Raw genomic sequence first — 20957 nt, 5'->3', positions numbered from 1 at the left:
ATCCAACTTTTTCACTCCTGATACCTGGGCTTTGGGTATCGGCCGATACAGAGTTCAATATTCTCTCTCTTTTAGCTCTTCTTTTGGTCTCTACCAAACTCCTGACGCAAATATCTGTCTCTCTAGTTGCTAAACGTGCCACTATGTTCACCATCTAGTAGCTAAGTGTAACTTTCTGTTTGTACCGAGAAGGTAGTGTATTGGTTTTTACAGTTATTCTATGAAATCAGCTGCGTGCTGGGGCTGAAAATGACGCTCTGAGAGCAGTGGTAGTGGGGCTGCAGATTTAGGTTAATTCAGGTTAATCACTACAAGCGACTGCAAATGTTTTCACTTTGGTACATTGTTATAGAGAGTACTTATACGTTTGACCTAAAGTACAGCTTTTAATGCTTCTGTACTTTTGCTTAAGGACTTTTTCTTGAAATGGACTGTTTCTACATTACTTAAGCAAACATCTTCTTACGTCTTTCCCCTCTGAGCACAGGCGCACGTGTAGTCTTATTTCTGAGACTTTACATCAACATCTGAACCACACAGATCCAGCTATTCCACGCTCACCCACCGAGATAAAAGGTGAGCCGGTCCAACTGCTTTTCTCTTTTTCTTTTCAGTGTTTAAACTTCAGTTTTATATGCAAAACGTGCGTTAGGCCAAGCGTGGTGCGGCCTGCTGTATGAACCGCCGAGGGGCTTGTGCGTGGAGAGCCGCCGTACAGGAGGCTACAGTGCGGCTTCTTGTTTGTGCAGGTGTGCTGCAGTGTGACGTCTTATTATGAAATATGCCGGACCTTCACAGCCCTTTTGTTTTTTCAACCATTTGGTGTGTTCAAAAAAAAGCCCCCATTTGAGAGTCAAGGAAAACAGTGTGATTTCCGGCTCGGGTCTATTCCGTGGTCTTGAGGGGGCACAGTCAGCGTTTATTTATAGAGAGGTTACTTTGATGTGCTGACTGACAGCTGATATTTCCAACGTTAAGCAGTGGGCAACCCCTGAACTGTGCAGAGAGCCACCTGCGAGCTCTGCTGGTTACTCCTCCGCTCACAGCGATGGAGAGAACTCGTGCTGGAGCTGCAAACACAGCATTCATGGCAGCACTTAAAACAAATAATACAATGGAATAATTACATTGCAAGAGAACAATATGTAAATGAAAACAATAAATAAGTAAATAAATTGAAAAAAACAACTAAATTAAAAGTCGGTGTAAAACTAATTAAAGCCAATCTATAAAAAATAGTCTTTAAATTAGATTTAAATTCTTGAATAATTGACATTTGTTCAAGAAAAAAAGCCAAACGAGATGCTTCCAGCTTAAATAATAATCAGTTATGAAAATAATCATTAGTTGTAGCCGGAGTTGTAAACATATCAAATATTGTATTCATATTACATACTGTATTTTTATGAAATATGAAGTGCTTTACTGTATGACGTGTATTATAAAAGCAAAAACTCCCCTCGCTGATGAAGGTCATGAGACGCAGCTGAAAGCTTTGAAAGAAATCCAAAAAGTTGACCATAAATCGTAGAGAATGAACCCTGAAGCCTTGGAAGTTATAAAAGAAAATATTTATAAACGGTTGCATTAAAATGCATGTGTTGGAAATGTTTGCTCGTCTACAAAAAAAGGGTCAAGTAGCAAACGAGCGTAATTTGGCAGCAACACAAACAACATCTGCTCGCTTCAGTCGTGTTGATTTTGGCGCAGAGCTCGGCGTGGTTTGTGTAGTCCGACTGTGGTCCTCTGCTCGCCTGTTCCCCTCATGGGAGCTTTTCCTTCCCCGTACCCCCTTCTTCGCCCGCCTCCCTTCTCCCCTGTTGCACTTTATACAGCAGTTAAGTTATTTTACATCATGTCTGCTCCCCACAACAACCCTCCCCCCTTTCTACAAATCTCTCTTGTCATTATGAAAATAGTGCTCTGCTGCAGCTTTGCACGCCAGCGTCTGGTGATAGAATGGCCCCTCTGTGGACGCAGAGTTTGGTGCGGTGTGTTTTTAAAAAGTGTGTGTGTAAAGGTGTGTGTGTGTGTGTGTGTGTGCTTCATGGAATAGGAGAAGGGAGATGAGTGATTGCTCGCAGGTGACTGGATAGGAGTAGTTTTGAGTGTGACGGGGAAAGTTTCCAACGTCAGGTGTAATTATGATAAACGTCTGGGGTCAAAGCTCAGGTGTGTGTGTAAGAGCCCTGAAAAAGGGGAGTAAAGATCAATACAATGCAAGTATAGACTGTATAATGTATACTGCTCTCCCACGTCTGTACTCTAAACATTGAGAAACTGTAATGTAGTGATGGAAGTCCATAATATCACTGAAATTGTTTTTTTTAATTCTCCCTAAGCGAGAACGACTCTACAGCCATGCTGCTGGCTCTGTGAGACACCTTGAGCTACACGCTAACGTGAGGCTAACATGCTGATGTTTAGTAGGTATAAGGTTTAGCATGTTAGCATATTAGCATGTTAGCGTGCTGCCATCTGCTCGTGCAGTGCAGCTGAGGCTCATGGGAATGTCGTTTTGCAGGTATTTGGTTATCAGTGTTCAAATCTCTCTGTAAGTTAATTGCTTTGCATATTGATTTTTAAATACTTTCATTATCTCCAGGTTATTTTCATTTTCGGTTACTGTCATGAAACGATTTACACACGAGTTGACAGATTTGTTTTTTTTTTACTGCAAAAATTATACATCCGCAGTATCAACACTAATATTAAAATAAGAAAACACTTACTGGTTTCAAAAAATGATTACTATTACAATACTTACTCAAAAACCTGAAAGTTTGATATATTTAGTGCAACACATCCCTGAAACTCACAACTTTAATACTTTTCGTGCCAGCGAGACTTAATGAACAGTGAACACACTCAAAGACGAGAACACTCTTTACTATCGCTGCTGCCAGTAAATCTTTAAAAGCCTGTTTTAGTACTTATGACATTTTATCTGTCACACATCCTCATGTCGTGCATTACGACTGGAAAATGCAACAAAATCTCCAAACTCACGGGAGACAGAACTAGCAAAGGCATGATCTGACCTGTTAGGTGAGCATGTGTGGTGTGTGTTTTTTTTTCTTCTAAATCGATGCCAGTCCCTAATAGTCCTTAATCCTCATCCATCATCTTGGCAGGCCATTCCCTCAAATCCAGCTCACTGATTGGCTGAGAGCCAGTGGCCAGACAGTACACAGAGTTCACAGCCATTGTGATGTAACAGTAAGAACTCTAACAGAGGGTTTCCTTTTGTCTCTCCTGAGCTGCGTTTGACCTCTGATAGGCCGCATGCTCTAAGTTTAGTGATTGATATCTTCTGCACACACACAAACACACACCCTTAAACCTTTCATCAGCGCACACAAGCCTCCTTTAATGTTTGCTCTGACTTTTCCTGACATGTCAATCACACAGGCAGGCCTACGTGTACACAGACAAACGGCGCACACACACATTGCCTTTGACAAGTGACAGAGGTGGAAGGTAGGTTGTGCAAACAGGAATTGCAGGTTTTGGTGAGTTGTGTGCGTGGCGTCCAAATGGTTGAATGAGTAAGCAGGTCTGTCTCATTGTCTGCGAGTTCATCACTGACCTCATTCTTAAATTTCCCTGAAAAACAACTTGGTCAGGATCACATGGAGCCAAGATTACAAGGTCTAGACAATGACTGTGAAGCCAGCAGGACCAAGCGGGGATCCTGATTGCAGAGAATCCTTTTCCGATGTTGGCCACTTTAATTTGGATTTAAAGAAATATAAACATTCAGTCGAGCTTCAGTGGAATATAAAATAAATATATATAGTCCATAGCAGTGAGTAAGGTCTACAATATCTTCCATAGTTTTCATATTTAGTTCTTCAGATCCTTCTCTTTAACTATTAAAGATAATCAAGCCATCAAAACACCTCAAATGATTTAGTGATACAAATAAAATCCAATATTTTGTCTAAAAATCCAATTTATTTGATGGAATAAAAAGAGACAAAGTTGAGATGAGTACTGTGACTAACTTGTGTTTGGTAAACATTTCTACATAAAAAACAAAAGTATGCAGTTTTCTGGCACATAGTATGCAGTATACTGTCACGGTAGCGAAAAAGTTGTGAAGACTCAAATGCAAGACGGCAGACGAGGAGATTAACAAAAAGAGGGCTTTATTCCAAAAAGCTTACAAAATAACAAAAATATAAAAGGTAAACAGTAAACTAAAAAGACAAACCAGGATGGCACAGGAAGCACGAGGAAGCACGAGGAAGCACGAGGAAGCACGAGGAAGCATCTGCAAGGGTGACACTTAGATGACGATCTGACAAGGAACACTGGGAAAGACAGGGATATATACACAGAGACACTAAACTAGGGGAACGAGACACAGCTGGGGAGAGAAGCTAAAACACAAGGGCAAGGTGAACGGACACAGGAGGAACAAATCAACAATCACCACCACTCATTAATTAATATGTAAAATACTTTTAGTTTGGAAGATACATCTTGATTTGACTAACTCAGGCTGCTAAAGTGTCAAATTAGTAGTTATTTTTATACAGTATAAGAACTTTGGCTTTGTTTCTCTCACACTGGAGTTGTGCTTGGAAGATATGGACACGAGGGACAAACCAAAAACTAGTATTATTATAAGACAGACATGGAAAAAATATAATCTTAACCTTTTGAGTAGTTGTACTTATTTAACATAACATTTTTAGACCATAAATGAAGACATGGCTGGTCCGCTGTAACTGTTGAAGGACAAGGTCGAACTGGTACTAAAGAGGTCACAGGGTCACGGGGTCACAGGGTTAGGGGTTCACACACACTCCCAACTGCCCGCCACCTTCCCTTCACCGTCCCTCTCCAGCAGGTGCCACAATGTGACCTTGACTGGGGAATCTGGGATGCTGGGAATGTGAGTGTGTGAGCGCTCGTCCTCTGGGACGACGTGAGGCGGATCTGTGACAGCGTGGCTGTGATCTCGGCAGCCCGGGGGTACTGAGGGTGACAGACTGAGCCAGACCGGACCGCGGGTCACTTTCCACCACACGCCCGACACCTTTGATGTCCGCTCGTCGCCGCTTGCCGACAGTTGGTGCCTTTCTACATCCTCGCCTGTCCCACAATCCTCGGCAGACCACCCATATCTGAAAAAATGTTCTGGCAGGTTTAAGTTTTATAAAGAATGCGGCCCATCTGAGCACCCCCCAGCCCATCTGGACCCCTCTTAACCTGGGAAACACTGCGATGATTTCAGTCTGTATGCAGTTTTTGGTGTGTGGCCCCGTCATTGGGTGACAGTTAAGAGCCTCTGTAAGCTAATTCCAAAGTCTCAATATCGTCTAAAGAAATTCACATGTGCTCACTTGTATGAAGTCGATAAAAGCCTCAAAGATTGATTTACACTTGTCTAGTATGACAAGGAATTCTTTCAGCTCCAGATGCATGTTCGCTCCGATAAGATCAAGCATATTTCTTCCTTGTTTTTATATTTGGCACGCACTTAGAACAGACATTAGGTGAGTAAAGGTTGATGGATTAGCTTTAGCAGGTTATAGGTACTTTCCCCTAAATATCCTGGTACTTAGTTTGGATCACTTTAACCCCAGTTCACCGTTACTCATTCAGGCCAAAGTCTTCTCGCGCTGTTGTTTATTCAGACCAACGGCAGGTGATTGGCTTTGACATGTAAAGCATTTGATAGTGTTTATGGGAGTTTGTCGGAGCAGATGTGAAATGTTAAGAGCTGTTAAAGACGTAGATAAAAGGTAAAGTGCCTGTTTGAGCAGATAAGGCAGTGAGCAGGGCGGGAAAACGGTTGTCTGACACAACCAACGTGACTGTTTAGGTCATGCACCTGTCAGTGTGTTGTGAGTGTACTGTATGTGAGTACGAGCAGGACGTGACTGACAAAGTCCATTATTTTCATTATTCAACATGCAACATGCAACATGCAGTGTCGCCTCTGCGCTTCATGCTGGACTTAATGGAAGAAGTATGGATGGTGTGTGTGTGTGTGTGTGTGTGTGTGTGTGTGTGTGTGTGTGTGTGTGTGTGTGTGTGTGTGTGTGGTGAAATCTCCTACTCTCTTAGAAATGTCAGAAGGAACTAATGGTTCAGCCTTATATCAGCAAAAAAGAAAGCACGTTTAATAGGCAGAGTGGATTTTGCATCAGGAATGTCACGATCCTCCGGTACAGAAAGTACTTGGTTAGATTGAGGAAGATATTGTGGTTTGGGTTAAAATAAGTTGAGTTAAGTTTGTTATGTAATGAATTAAAGAGCTGAAAAGGGATTTTGCACAACCTGGCAACTCAAAAGTTATCAGTTTTATAACTTTTCTATAAGCCATCAGTAAATGATTGTTCAACACGGTACATCATGACAACCCTTCATATGGGTGACTTATTCCAAAGTGGTAGCGTTTGATGTTTGTCAATAGGCTTAACGATTTTAATTGACACCTGCCAGCCAATCAGAAACATTAATCTTTCTCCGCCCTGATATACCAACTGTATCACTTTATACTCACACAGTTTCTTTATTGTTATTGCTTTAATTGAGTGCATGTCTTATTCTGACACTTGTTCTCTTTACATTTAGTCGAACTACGTATTTAAATACACAAAATATTCTCACAAAACGTGTCAATTCCAGGAAGAACAATAAGTGAGTGTATTATTTCACTCACATAAACAACTGTACTAGACCTTTTTATGAGCGTGTGATGCTCTGAGTCAGAGGTCATCGTCTGCGAGACTGAGACTCGGTCTGTCGCTGTTGTTTTGTTGTGGCTGTGCCTTTTGATGCTTAACGAGTGTGTCATCTGGTAAAGATCTTTTGGTGGTATCGCTGGTACTTGTTGTCCTTTTTATTGGGAGTTCAGCCTGAGTTGACACAATGTTTCAGGTACCAATAAAACGATTTTGATGAACAGATCCTTGAGTTTAAAGGGAACACTGCTGTGGTTTATTATATTATGAAACAGGACTTTACATGATGACATGATTCCCAGGTAAACGATCGAAACACGAAATTCACGTTACAAATTAATCTAGCAGGAATGTGTGCTTGGATGTATTTTATTGAGCAGTGCTGCACTTTGCCAGGAGACTTTGTCCTGCGTTATGGCAAACGTTCAGCCATTAACCATAAAAAAAAGGGATGTTTCAGGTACTTGGGCAACGGTAAAAAATATAATACAAGTCTGAGTAATAGTTTGAAGGCTTATCAGATGGGATAACACTGAACAGTTGTTAATAAAAATACAAGGAAGGATTTTACGTGTAGAGTTATCATTCTATCTAGATGTTTGCGAGGTGGAGAGGTACAGCATTCACATTGCAAAGAAAATAATGTACCAGGAATGTCCGCCTGCAGATACTGTATGTTAACCTTATTCTATCGCGTCTGCATTGCAGCGTTTTGTAATCTTACTTTCGTTTTAAGATCTGAAGTGTGTTTGCTTTGCTTAGCGTTGCCAACTTGAACGGGCGGGAGAAGTGGAGTTGGAAGAGTAATGTGCACCTGAAATCACCTGTGGATTATGAACACGGATACATGCACGGTGGCCTTCAACTGACTGCCAGCTGTTGTCTTTCCCGTGTGTTCAAGTACGACCTTTTAACGGAAGTCGTGAGATGATGCCAAGCTTTCGATCAGAGCAGCTAGTTCTTCTCTTGGCTTGGTGTGTAAGGGTGTGGTGTACCATCATTATTAGTGATGTAATGTTCCTGTGCATTACATTAAGTCGCAGTTAAGGATACTTCATTTATTAGCTTTCCTAATTTTAATGAACTAAACCACACCCCTGTAATTACAATCAGCTATTACACATTTGCTAAACAAACCAGTAGTAAAACATATTTGCTTGTCGGTGTTTATGTCTTGCACATACACAAACAAACACACCCCTGACATGTGAGCATGCAGCAACATGATCCAAACATTGACTTGCATATCAGGCCATGTTGACCTCTACATAGTTGATAGTTACATCAGCAGCAAACAAGCAACCACACGGGGAATAGAAACTGATTCATCATTTATTTTTCCATTAACCCTGTCAGCTAAATTGTTCTTTTGTCTTGTGAAGTGAATTACCCCAAAATATATTTCCCAACTTTTTCCAGTGGGTTTTCTTTTCCTTAGAAAAGGTGTAAATACCATCCACCCTCCTGTACAAATCCCCTCATCGCCACACCACACACATGCTCACACGCACACACGCACACACACACACACACACACAAACACCTAATGTGGCTTAATAGCAGTTCCAAAAGCCTTTTTACAATAATGCTCACTCCGCAGCTTGCTCACAAAGCTGGCAGGACAGAGCTTGTGATTGAGTCAATGAGACCATTATGTTCCCCCGACTGCGGCCAGAGCCCATAACCTGCTCAACCCACAGTGCTTATGGGCCCATAGGAAAAGCAGAGGAAGCACACACACTTGTTTAAATAAGCACACCAGCATTGGCACCTACGAGCTACACCTACGTAGACGGACACACTAGAAACAAACACACACTAAAAGTTTTAGGGTTTTGAGTCGGGAAGCGTCCAGTAATGCTGGAGGCCCTGTGAGGCTGTCGATGGTCGCTGCAGACCAGATCATTGTTTTGGGGTTGGATGAGTTAGATTCTTACCATTAGTAGGGCAACACATGTAATGTCTGGCCTGAGGGTGGCACCAGAGGAAAAGACAGGGGTTTATCTTTTGGACATCACCATCCACTGCATGGGAGACGATCACAGTTCATTTCCATTTAAAGGTTCAAATGAAAGCGACTGTGCTCTGCTTTTATCTGAGGTGGGGACCAGACTTACATTTGTACAGTACAGTCGTTTTGGATTTTAACGATTCCGATTCTGCTTATTGAGTCCAGTTCTTAACGATCCTTGATTCAGATTATGTGAGGAAACAGGTTTTATGATTATTTCACAGAAAAAGAAAAACTATTTATGAAAATACTTTTGCATAATTCGCATTTATTCATATTCCCAATTCAATTCATTAAATTAAATTCATACAGCTTGATTTGGTTGCCTTTTTTAAAATAATATAAATAAATACACCAGTAAACACAAACACATTCTGTAAATGTCAGTAAATACAATCAGCAAGTTGCCCGATCAGGCCAGTGCTTGAAAAAGTAAATGTTGTTTAGGAACCGATTAGCAGAACTAATGATTTCACGGGTTACCCGGCACCTGGCATTTTACTTTTTGTTCTAATTTGCAACAGAGTTTCAGTTCCCAGCCCGACAAGTTTGTCCTCATGCCTTACTGTATTTGGACAAACCACATGGAGAACAATGCTTTATCGGAAGTGTTTTCAATTCAAAGTATGTTTTGGTTTTGCAAGAGTGAAGGTTTCAATTACCGCAAATTCAGACTGTATCATGATATCGTTCTACATTCGTCACAGTCACTGTGCGGCGCCGAGCTGACGGTTTATAGTTGACATTTATTTTGCTAAACGTTAAATGCTGAAAGGACGCACATAACTGAACTTTTGTCAACTTTCTTCGTGTTGTATTCACTTTGAACAATCTCTAGTAATGTCAGCATGCTACCATGCTAATGTTAGCTAGTTAACATTAGCATGCTACCATGCTAATGTTAGCTAGTTAACATTCACAGAGAGCAGCATTAACATTCATATTCTTTGCAGCAGGAACGTCTGTAACAAATGTAATGGCAATAGATCCAATGGTTGACCAGATATTTCACTTTGGAACAAAGTGGTTCGGCTTCTAGATAGAACACCTGAAGGTTGTGAGTTCAAAACCGGAGGCTGCCACCTGTAGCAAGGCACGTAACCCCACGTTGGGGGACTGTCCCTGTAGTTAGTTCACTCTGGAAGGACAAATGTATATATACATTGCTATCTCTACAGCTATACCACTAACCTGTAGCTAAAACATTAGCTATCTGGATTGAACAGTGTCGCTGACTTTGGTTTAAGTTACAGTTTAATTTTCAAGTGCAAAATATTCTGAATATTTGTAGGACGCATGTTTGATGTTGGGTTCTGACACAGTTCAGTCAAAGGCATAAGGTTAAGTGAAGTTGAGGTTTGTGTCAGACAAAAAGAATCTTTAGTGTTGGACATACTCGTAACCGTTCCCAGTGGTAATCCTACCCATCATTACTTCGGTAACGTTTTGAGATACTTAAAGCATTTACAATACACCCGGTTTGGAACACTGTGAATATTTCTCACATATTTACATCCAGGACACTCGCTCTAATGACTGTAAAGCACACACACCCATGGCACAATGGCAGGCCCCAGGGTGCAGGAACAGTCTCAGGTAGATTGGATGTCATTTTTCTTTGCCTCCACAGTCATTGCATCTTATAATCAGGTCACAACCTAGTTTATGTCTTTATGAAACAATCTGCTCCACTGGAGGCGAGTTCATGCAAAGAGTATAGAGTGGCAGGGTGTGGAAACCCATCGCCGTCACGCGGGGGACGCTGCAGCTCCGCCGACTCAAACCTGAGCGTGGGCGAGTTGTCCTTTTGTGTAAAGTATACACATTAAGGGTCTATGTAATTACAGAACGGTGTATAATTTGAGTCATCACAGAGAGAGTGAATGAAGAGTGCAGGAGAGCGTGGTGTTACCGTAGTGTGGGAAAGAGGTGTGTTTAAGGGGTCATTGTTGGGAGGATTGTGTTGTACACCACGAGGGGGCAGTAGAATAATTCCCACAGGAACTGGGGTGCTTCACTGTCAGGATGCAGGTCACACTTATCTCCCCCGTTTCCTTCTCTTTCTTCGTCTATATTTGCTTTTTTTCCCCTCTCCCCCCCCCCCCTCTTTCTCTTCACTCTATGCTTTCACATTTTCAATCTCATAGCTCAGACAGCTAGCTTGCACAGTTGAGTTGTTTTCAGTACAAACATCTCCGGAGTTCTGCACTGCTAGCCAAATTACTGTACATGTGTGTAGGCCCACTGGTGAGAGAGAGAAGTGAGGTCGGCATGTTTCGTAGGCGGAGGATGGAAGAAGTGAGTTGACTACAGTAAAGGTGGGAGGGATAAATCAAACGAGGGGGGGTGAAAGATACACCGGAGAGCATATGCTGTATTTGGTGGGAGAGTGTGTGGGTTGTAGGATGAAGTGAAGTGGTCTTCACTTTGTGTTGACTTTGAAACACAAGATCACATGCTGTCGGTGATCGGCCAGAACCGATGTCTGGCCAAAGCTGTCGTTTTCTCCATGAACGCTGCTGCGGTTTAGGGGAGACTGAAACGTGTGATGGGGGTGGAATTTGTCTCTGTTCAGTTGTGGTCATTTATGAGGAGAAGGTTGGAGTGTTTGTGGCTGTGTGTGTGTGTGTGTGTGTGTGTGTGTGTGTGTGTGTGTGTGTGTGTGTGTGTGTGTGTGTGTGTGTGTGTGAGATACAATACTTGCATAAGTAAAAATCCTGCATTCCAAAAAGTATAATCAGCACGTACTGTTTCCTTGGTAAAACGGATCTTGCGATAGATATATGATTATATATTACATTGTTAGATTTTTTAACTCAACAATTGGTAAGCAGCATTTTGCTGTTGTAGTTACTGGAGGTGGAGCAATTCTTTATTTACTTTATATACAGCTAGTCTAGTCTAGTGGTTCCCAAACTAGGGGTCAGGCCCTTCCAAAGGGTCACAAGATAAACCAGAAGGGTCATGGATAATAAATCAGGCAGGAAAGAAGAAGTAACGAAGTTCTGCCACACAAACTTTTATTTTTGGTTATTATTTGTTTAGGACTTTTTGCTTTTTGTAAAATATTTGATTATTTAAACCGTTATTTAAATAAAAACATCAGTATCGGTGAATCTGATAAAAACTCAAAGTCAGCTAAAACAACTAAACACCCCGTTTTATTCTTGTTGGAAACCACTAGTTTAATCTTTAACAATATGTCGTGTTTTATATGATCATCATGCAAAAATAACTAGTAATTACAGCTGTGGCTGAGTATAAAGTACAATATTTCCCTCTGAAATGTAGCGAAGCAGTGTCATAAAAAGGCTAATACCCAATTAATGTACCTCAAAATTGCTCTTAAGTACAGTACTGGAGTGTACTTAGTTACTCTCCACCACTGGGTGTCAGTCAGTGTGTGTAGGCACGGACTGTCGGCCCGACGAAGTTTGGAGGGCAATCGCTCGAAAGCAAGTGGTGGTGTGTTTGTGTCTGAGTTGGTGGGTGGGTGCGGGTGGTTTTTTTTGGGGGGTGTTTGCATCCATTCCCTGCTGGATGGTGAAAAGTGCAGCGCAGCAGAAATGCATTCCAAGGTGGGGGGAGAGCTGCATGGGTTCCACGACTATCAGGTTCTTTGGCTGGGCTGCGGGTTTGGCTCCATCGCAGCTTAATGGCAGGAAAAGAGGGGAGAGAGTATAGATGATTAGTAGGGAAGGGGCCAAACCAGAGAAAAATGTTTTAGCCCCAACCTTTTATTGTTTATAGATAAAACGCTTTGCCAGAGCCATTAAAAAAGGCGAGCGAAAGGGGAGAAAACTCACAGCCTTGGACCATTAAGAACAAAAACTGATTCACTTTAAGAAGAAAAAGCTGCCTGTATGTGATGTTCAGTGCGTCTTTGCATGCAGATACGTGTGTGTGTGTGTGTGTGTGTGTGTGTGTGTGTGTGTGTGTGTGTGTGTATAATGTGTCGCTGGGAGAAGCCTGCAGCAGGCCCTGTAGCCAGTCTGACTGCTAATGAACTTGGATCGGCGTCCGTGAGCGTTGGGGCTGAAAGAGCTCTTTCTCCCGCTCGGCCACAGCCACTCAGCTGTCACTAGCTGACCTACAGCTCTCTGATTATGTCACTGTCGCTTAGAAGGCTCCGCATTCATCCATCATTAGGCTACAAGTCTGGACACCCCAATCAAACGCCCTATTAAAACCTTCTACTGGTCTCTTTCAGTTTGCTCCCTGGTTGCAGCTGCTGCTCTGCACCAAGAAAACCAGTGTGCCAAAATAATTCAGTTGCATCTCTTTTTCTCTTGCTCTTGGATCAAATAAAGGTGTAGAAATGCACATATCCAGGGTTTATAAGCGCTGAAACTAGCAGTTGATTGTCACATTTGTATTCTTCTACCAACATACAGTTTGGCACAGATCAGCTGTTCTGTCAACACATTTATTCACTAAGGTACTAACGTTGTCCCACTTCATTGGACTTTTTTTACTTCCACTACATTACAATTTAGAGGGAAAAATTGAACTGAAGTTGCTCGTTACTTTGCAGAATCAGATTTAACATGTGGTTCCCAGTGATTTTGGCTTTTGATCCCTTAAGTTCAAACTGTACGATTTTCACAGTCATCAGATTGATTTAATCTTCACACTGCACAACTTTCTGTCTTGTAATCGGGAGTCTTAAAGACGTTGTGGTTTTCACACTACTTCACTGACCGGCGACATGGGGGGGGGGGGGGCGGGGGCACACACACACTACAAGATCTTTCACCAGGATGAATCGCCAACGAGTATGTTTGATCACGAAAACACACGTGGGAAGCGACACGACGTATTCATGATTGTTGACGTTGTCGTTGGCACATGTGTTCACAAAATAGCCTGTTTCCCATATGTAGATCAGTGTGTCATTATTCATCCTAACAAGTGCTAGTACTGTTGTTTATTCATATAAAGACACAACAAGTCCAAGTTTTAGTGAGGGGACAAGATACCCCATGAATCATCTCTCGAGCCCCCCAGCCTTACCTTTTCACCCTTTGACCTTTTGGGGAGCGAGAAAACCCCGTAGTTTAGGAACCACTGTGCTTATCCCCGACTCGAGTTAATAACTTAATAATGTAATATATGATAACACATCAATCACTGCCGAACTAAAGAAGTTACTTTTGATACTTTAAGTACATTCTGCAGATAATACTTCTCTCTACTAGGATTGTTACGTTGTTGTGTCAGTACTTTAATCGGAATAAAGAATCTAGATGCTTCTTCCAGCGCTGCATGCTGTGCGTGTTCGGCCTCTTGGATCTGGAAGAATCCATTGAGCGGCGGTCGCCAGGAGCAACGGGTCTTCAGGAGGAGGAGGCGGGGGAGGAGTGGTTTGTGTCCACCCGTCCACACCTCCCTCCCTCTCTCTCTCGCTGCCATCCTCCCCTCCCCTCCCCTCCGCTCCCCTCCCCTCACATGGGCTTTGCCTTTGGCTGAACGCTGGGATTCTTTCACAGAGGCTGGCGGTTGCCAAGAGAGAGCGAGGCTCAGAAAAGCTGGGCAAATGTATGTGGGTCACTGCGAGTCAGAAGGGGGCTTTTCATTCTCCTCTTCCCTCCTTTTTTCTCCTCCTTTATGTTCCTTTGTTCTTTTTCGGGCTCTTTGGCTCGCTCCGTCCACCCCCATGAGTGAAAAGATAACATTGATTTGTGTCAATCGCGCTCATTATCTTCCTGGACGAGCCGCTAAGACAAGGCCCAATAAGATATGGAGCTATGTGCTATTGACTTATTAACTTCTCTCTGGGCGTGCACACATCTCTGAGCGTCTCTTTGTGTGTGTGTGTTTGTGTGTTTGGCTTGTGTTCCTCACCCATGGACAAACAAAACGGTCTGCGAGAAGGGGACGGACTCCACTAAAAAGGATCTGGAGCAGATGTTTCGCTGGCCGGAGTCTCACTTCCTTTCACCAGCTCTCGACTTCTTCTTTCCCTTCCTCTTTCTCTCTGATGGATGATGAGTGGTTTGTGCTGTTTTTGTGGAAGCCCATTGGTCTGGCCAACTGCAGGGACGCGGGAAAGTAATCCAGGCTGTTGACACTGCTGGGATGGATCAGCAGGACAGCTTGTGCTGTTGGCTTTACCTTTTAAATGTGTCTCTGCCTGCCATATGTGCTGTTTGTATGACTCTCTCTCTGGCTGTTTACCTCTCTATTAGTTATTAACATACAATCAGAAAAACAACCCCCTACGGAGAGATGCATTTCGGCTTGTAAGCTTCACCAGTGCCACTTCAATCAGACCTTTGAAATCTCTATCTGCGGTCACATCTACAGAAGTTTTAGGTTCATGGGGATTTGTTTTTTTTTATTTGACGTGTGTCATCTCCTTTTTGAGGCAGTGAAAGTGAGTGTGCACACAAGAGTTCACTGCATCATTTCACTGTTTCACCCTCTTTGTTTCTCTAGCCTTCCCAAGGTCGAGAAAGACTTTGTCAATGGGGTATAAAGTCTAGATATCCCAGATATCCACATCAGAGCGCTCGCTATTATTTCATTAGATTGATATCAGGTTGTCTGACACCACCCTCTTTCTCCCCCGTTCGCCCTTCTGAGGCAGAGTTTCTCATTTCAGCAAAGACAATGGCCTGTCTATCCTGTGGTACTAAGTAAATGTCAGGTACTGTCTACCCTCCTCCTCATCTATTCACTGAAATGCTCTTGGGGCTGAGGGGTAGATATCCATCTACCAGGGTCTGTATACATGTGTGCTACATGGTACAGCTCCAGTCAAGTCACTGGATCGAGTTTCCCTACATGTATATAGAATACAAGAACTTACAAAAGCTCAAGGACGGATTTCAGGCATCTTTTCTTTAATTTTCTGAGTGAGCTTTTCAGCTTGTGTTAGTTAAACAAGCAGGGACGAGGTTAGGAATTATGGGGGCTTTTCTCGGACCCAAACATACTTCTTTATTCAATTATTGGGCCCCCTCTACAAATGTAAAAAGGTTGCAGTGGCCCGGATTCAAATCCGAGTTTGAACTTAGAAATAATGTGGTGATCATCTGGACGAGACATGCACGCCCCCCTAACCCTAACCCTAGTTAGGGTTAGACACTACACTACACTAAATGGTCGTAGATGTGATGTAATTGTATGGATTGCAGCACTTCACCATACAAACACATCTACTACTACTCCTACCTGCGCTTGCATTGTCCAGTAATTACAATATGTTTTACTTTACTCACCTCACTCACTTAGCCTGTGTGATTTATTTGTCGTCTTATTGTTGAGAATACTACTTTTGTATTTGTAAAATAAGATAAAGATTTGATCTTTTTGTACTTTCAGGTACAGGCGGACGGTGCATTAGTCCTGCATGGAAAAGGAAAATCCTCGTCATCATCTTCCTCCCCCGGCTTACCCAAAGAGGTCAGCTAAATGAAAGGGACGTGGCTCTAATATAGATCAGGGTTTGTTACTCCTGGAGGGACTGACGGCATGTGTTATGTTATATCATTAGGATAATAATTCCTCCGATATAAGACACCTCTGGCAGTCTTCAGCCCTTTCATATCCCCCCTCTTTGGACATCTGGCAGACATACGCCTCAGGCTCATGGTGTAGGGAGGATGTGGGGGCAGGGATCGATTCCATAACTCCATGGACGGTTGACTGAAAACTTCAGTGTAGAGAAATATGGCTCTTTCAGGTGTGAGCGTGAGCATTTTTGTGCCGTTTTGTTTGGCGCTTATAACCTATATCTAAGCCAGAATCTGTTCCTACTGTAACACTATGAGGAGGGGAAAAAAACAATAAAACTCGAGTCACCTGATTTCCTGTCTCGCATCTGAGGCTTTTTCCTCTCACTTCCTGCTCGGCTGGTTTCCAATAGATTTTTCGAGAAGCCCTGTCTCAGTGGTGATGACAACAACATGTGTGCTGCAAACTTGTTTTAGTCTTCAGTGTGATGTGAACAATAGGTCATATGTATTGTGAATGACTTGTTTATAAAGTCCTCCGAAGCCTAATTGCTATCAGACATTATCTGGGGGCCTGCTCCCAAGGACTATAGAGACAAAGGCGGGTGCATTATGAAAGAGATGTGGAATTCCTGTATGATTTATAAGATGACAGAAATGTTATTGAACCCACCAGGAGGAAACTTGGAGAGCCCACATCACATGCAAAATATGGAACAGTGAGAAGAAGATTTAGATATCAGAGGCATGATTATCTCCACAGCTATAGCAAATAACAGGAACGGCAATAGATTATCACAACTGCATTATCTTAACCTCCCTCTCAGCATCCCTCTGTGGCTCTGGCAGGAAGCTCGTCCACCTCCAGTCAAGCTCCATTCACCTCCCCGTTTATTTTCTTTCCAGTCCCGTGTCCAGTGAGAGCTTCGCAAATGACCTAGTTTTTGTCAAGACTCAATAGGGGACGTTGTGCCAAGCACTCCTGACGCCAGACAGGTCCGGGGACAGGCCACGTCGGATAGCGTGAGAGGAGAGAATCGCTCAGTTTCCAGATCCTTTACTTAAATAAAAGTTCTAATAATAACATTGTGAAATACTCCTTTACGAGTCAAATGCATTGAAAATGTAGTTAAGATATTAAAGTGCTCAATGAGGAAAAAAGGCCCCCTGTGAGTGTTATATCATTGGATCAATAGTTCTCATGCATGAACGTGTAAGAAGCGGTTTCCTGTTGTAGTTTGTTGAGGGGCAGCTCATTTGATCAACTATTTTATATATGGTTGCAACTAATGTCAATGTGGCAATTACTTTCTCAATTAACCAATCGCTTGTTTGGTTTGTAGAACTTTAGAAAATAGTGAAAAATGCGAATTACCAAGAGCCCAAAGTGACACTTTGAAATTGCTTGTTTTGTTTGACCAAAACCTCAAAACGACATCGTTTACTCTAATTGAAGATGAGGACAATCGCCAAATCTTCGCTTTGGGAAGCTCTAATTTTCTATCAATTGACTTGTTTCAGCTCTAAAGTTATACGCTGTCGAGTAGTTTGATCAATAAGTGAGTTTTATAATATATTCATATGTTTTGTATGCAAAATCTTGATGAGTAAACTAACTAGTGACTGTAGCTGCCAAATGCATGTCGTGGAGGTAAAAGTACAATCATTTCCCTCTATCTAAAATAAAGGAAAGTCACATTTGTACTTAAGTACGGCACTTAGTTAAGTCCCTGCACTTGATTTGGAAACCTTCGGGTGACCAGAGATTGATGAATTAAGAAAATCAGTGTCTGTATTTGTGTCTGGCTGTGATCCCCAGCAGCTGTGCTGGAAGCCAACAACTGCAGAGTCTCTGCGCTGCATCCAGCTCTTTGTTAAATTAGAAGTTCATGGTGCACAAAACTGACGGTGGGAACAACAAGATATGCGGATCATAGCGGGGTCTATTCTGGTTGTTTTGGTATTTTAATGTTGCCATTCTCATCAGTAATGTGCAGTTGGCTGATTTGGTCTTTTAAATGCTGGAGGGTACACAGCAACCTACCTCATGGAAAATGTGCATCATTACCACACTCGGCCTGGCGCACAACAAACATGCCGGCACACAAGGAGACACACACACACACACACACACACACACACACACACACACACACACACACACACACACACACACACACACAGGATTTGTCAGCAATGCCAGACATAAAATAAAGTAACTTTGTTCAATGCTAGCATACAATATTACTGAATGTCTGATCCATCACTTCCTGTTCCAGTAAGGGTGGAGGCGATGGGTGCTGGTGCTGGTGGCGGTGGGAGAGGGGGGGAAGTGGGCGGATTTTTTTGGGCAGCTCCGTCTAATGAGCAACTCTTTCACCGAACCAGACAGTTTATGGGGTGGCTGCCAGCCTCATTAAGAGCAGCTCTTAATTGCCCTTTTCTAGCCAAAACCCAAAAGCTGAAACATCTGCTGGCCCATGAACCCTGTTCCTCCTCCCCTGTACCCTCTTCCGCCCTCCATTCTGCTCTGGCACTTGTTGATCACTCGCTACCACGACCACTGACTTCCAAAACAACAACAGCATCCATGCAGCAAGCCCCCCCCCCCCCCCCCCCCCCAGAGCTGAACAATGTGCACTTACAGTGACGTATTTTGCGGTAAATAACATGTGCATCAGGTTAGATCTTTGTAAAAGGAAATCTATGGTTACTTTATATCAAGTCACAAAACACTTTATTAGGTTCACCTGTACAATCTTATGCATATGCTACGAAACCATAATGTTCATATATATTCTATTCTATTTATTATTATATATTTACTACATCCAGTTCATACTTGTCCTAAGCGTTTACATACGTGTGTCTGAAGAGAACACCTCTGAATATAATGCAGTCTTGTACATCATACTAACTATGACCTCAGTGCTAAAATATATACTTAAATAAACACCTTTAAGACAGTAAAGCTGAAGATTATAGTATCATAAAAGTAGACTTTATGGTATAACAGTTGCCCCACCAAATGGTAAAACGAAATCAGCAAATGGAGGTTTAAACGCTGCACGTGCCGGAAAGTGACTCTTTCGTATGTGAGCAGTGTAGAAAGATAAATAACGACAAATAAAGGAGTACGATTTGATCTACGGCGCCGTGAATTCAAGATCACTGACACCACATTGTCATGGTAACTTGTGTTTTGTTGTCTCTAAGGAGAGCAGGAGGCTGTGGGAGAGTTAGCCTGTTGATAAGTGTCCCAGATACAGACTGATAAGACAACTCCTCATTGTCCGGTGCCCAAGGTCATTAGTTCCCTGTGTGTGTGTGACAGAAGCGATGATAATGAGTCACCGTGCGGTCAGAGTGGCCTTCCTTCCTTCCTCCTGTGCGAGATACAAAAAAAGAAAAAGAAAGCGTTTGTGGGCCAGCAGACCGTGATCCCTTTAGAACAAAGCAGAGAAAGTCATTCGTGCAAAAGGTGAAACTTAAGGCACGTACATGTAGAGGAGCAGGAGCATGGAGGTGTGATGTAGAAACAATAACTTTATTAGTTACATGGCTCCATCATAACAATAAAAACCGACCGGCAGGATTTTTTATGCGGCGTCCTGGCCTGACCCTTTTTATACGTTCATTCAGGGGTGAGTCCAACATACTAAATACAAAGTATTGAAATTAAAGCTTCACAAAACATCAGTTTCTTCCTTTTTATCCCTGAATAAAAACAAAAGTCTTTCTAGACGAGTCTGCACAAAAGGTCCCCACTCGTCTAATAGATGGTTTGACCCATTTTAAACACGCAATTCTGCAAATGTTTGGGTCTATCCTATCTATCGGCGTGTCCTATGTAAAATCAATTATTTGGGAAAGCGAGACGATGTATCACCATTTGAACATGTTCCTGTTCAAAGACATTGGAGCAATGATTTCACTGGAGGAATTTGAAGGCGCTTCTTCAGCCACATGTCCCCTCTGCGTGCTGAAAGAAAACTGAAAAGCTTTTTTAATGTTTGACCTCCTATCGGTGTATTCTCGCTGTCGAGAGGGAACAAGCAAAAGGAACATAAGACGTACAACCGGGGACATGGTGATCCAGCCAAGTGACAGGTTTGTTTGTGGGGCCTACATGTCACAACAGCTCGTCCTGATTCCCGTCACAGCCATGTTGTGTTTGGGTGTGTGTTTCCCATTGATTACCTGGCTGGGAGAGACGAGACAGGAGGGGAAGGGTGGGAGAGTGGGTCTGGAAGAGCATGTGCGGCGGAGATTTTTCGCGACTTTGGCAGGCTGTGGACAGCTGGACCACCGGTTCGAGTTTCTCCTCACAGTGAGGCTGAAATTTCAGCCCCTGAAAATCGAGGGTAATAAACGATTGGGGCTCTCAAAACAACCTCTCCGTGTGGTTTTTTTTCCCGCCCTTCCTTATTTTTCCTGTCCCAGTTCCTTCGCCCCGGCCTCAGCTCGGCTCCGACGGGCGCTGGTATGATAGCAAATGTGATTATGTCAAAATATTTTACTCCAAACATAGCCAAATGGTAAAAGAATCCCTCCACAGCATTAGTATTATGTTGAATCAGCAGAGCTCACAGCTGTTCTGGGCACAGCGTGGTTCACGTGGTTGGGATTATTCCTTGACCACAGAAGCTGTGTTCTTCCTGATCTGAAGTCAGCCATCCAGCCGTGTTTTTCAAAGCTTTTGGGGAAGTGAGAAGTGCTGATGATACAGTTGTGTGCAGCAGCTCTGGTGCAACTCGAGTGAGTAACAACAGGATGAAGCAAGGCTCT

Source organism: Cottoperca gobio, chromosome 22, assembly GCF_900634415.1.
Source record: "Cottoperca gobio chromosome 22, fCotGob3.1, whole genome shotgun sequence".
Taxonomy (NCBI): Eukaryota; Metazoa; Chordata; class Actinopteri; order Perciformes; family Bovichtidae; genus Cottoperca; species Cottoperca gobio.
This window is presented reverse-complemented; position numbering follows the sequence as displayed.